General features: G+C 39.7%; 1 long non-coding RNA gene across 1 annotated transcript in view; it reads left to right on the forward strand.

Moving 5' to 3' along the window:
- Positions 1-1,773, forward strand: part of LOC116705024 (uncharacterized) — a 7,342-nt gene that overhangs the window by 3,901 nt on the left and 1,668 nt on the right. Inside the window, exon 2 of the long non-coding RNA XR_004335825.1 lies at positions 301-310. This is a non-coding gene — a long non-coding RNA (uncharacterized LOC116705024). The remainder of the gene's footprint in view (positions 1-300; positions 311-1,773) is intronic.

Consider the following 1,773-nt stretch of genomic DNA (forward strand, 5'->3'; position numbering starts at 1 on the left):
CACACACACACACACACACACACACGTTGTGTTGTTTATGTTTCCCATATGGCCATTTACGCACAGGCTTTCACATATCACTCTTGAACAGGCAAAAGCACGCACACACACGCATGCACGCACACACACACAGACAGAGCCACATTGTATTCATTGTATATGCCTCTCCATTTTACTCCTTTATGGATGTGGCCCCTTCATGCCCTCTCTTTAACTCAGTTGGCTTACTTGTAAGGGTGTGACGAGATCTCGTTTTACGAGATCTCGCGAGATTAAAACATGACGAGATTTCTCGTCGAGGTGAAAAGTTGTCTCGTGAGGCGATGTGATGTCAGCGTGATGGAGCGTGAAATTAAATTGAAGATTCCCCTGCCACTTTTAAATCTTTGTGTGGCAACATTTTGTGTTTTTGTTGTTTGTTTCACAGTTTTGAGAGACGCAGTACTTTGGTTATTGATCACTTACTGTTTGCATTTAAAATGTTATTTTTCTGTTATTTACACATTCATTTTTTTATACTGTTTATTTTTTATGTGCGTTTGTGGAGGAGTTAGATTTCTCGTGTGAAATTGTACAGGGCAGAGCCAGTTGGTAGAGTTTATACAAAACATTTTGCAGTGTTTGCACGTCCTTTGCAAAAAAAGTTAAATAACATTCATCATTAATAGTTGATTTCAAAATGCACCTAATTGTTTTGCATTTTGTGATTTTTCAGTTGAATAAAAAAACTTTTTCCATTCATATATTTCATCGAGGATTTCTTAAATTGTTTTTAAAAATCTCGTCTCGTCTCGTTCTCGTGAACCCATCTCGTGATGTGTCTCGTCTCGTGGAGTAAGCGTCTCGTCACACCCCTACTTACTTGTACACATAAGGTTGACCATGTTACTCTCTTTCCACACACACACACACACACACACACACACACACACAACACACCCCACCACACACACACCCAGTGGTACTGCTTCTGGCTCACTTTCTTACTCACTGGCAGTGCTACATAGAAGTATTAGTTGCATCCTTTAACACAGATTTGAGGATTTAAATCTGTTTTAGCAGGATGGAAAGATGCATAACGGAGGGGCTCAGCTGTGATGTTCGAGTCAACAGGGAGACGACACTTCAGTCTCGTCACACTACTGAAGTACCCTTAAGCAAAACTCTCAATTCCCACCAGCCTTGTGACTGCTCCTCTGCACAGCTGACCTACACCAGACCTGCAGGCAGCAGCATCTGATCCACTGACATGAATCCCTAACTGAAAAATGAGCTCCACTGTGGTAGTTTTCTCAAGAACTCAATCTAAATGCGTGCTAAAATTGGTTTCATCTTATAATAATGATTCACACGCCATGCTGTAATTGTCAAGAGATTGGCCATTGTATAGTCAGATTATTAGAAGATTAATATTGTAAAGTGTCCCGAGGCAATTACTATTTCTATTCAGTGGCTGTTGCTCCCCATCACTGGATCATTCCCAATCGTGTTCCCTCTACTGGGGCTATATTGTTTTATGGCTTTCATTAATTCTGCATGTTGTTTTTCTCCATTTCTTCATGTTGGTAATGTACGATCTTGTTTGTTTTCTGGGTTTGTGTTGTTTTTTTATTTATTTCTGCTGTCTCACTCTTAGCCCTTGGGGGTGTAAACTAATTTTAACCTAAACAAATGTATTCAACTGCCATAACCCTTGTGTTGTCTTCCTGAAAATAAACACTTTAGTTGATGCTTTTTAGCAATGTTTTTAACTTTTTCTTACGTTTTTGTCCC

The sequence above is a fragment of the Etheostoma spectabile genome, chromosome 17 (assembly GCF_008692095.1).
Source record: "Etheostoma spectabile isolate EspeVRDwgs_2016 chromosome 17, UIUC_Espe_1.0, whole genome shotgun sequence".
Taxonomy (NCBI): Eukaryota; Metazoa; Chordata; class Actinopteri; order Perciformes; family Percidae; genus Etheostoma; species Etheostoma spectabile.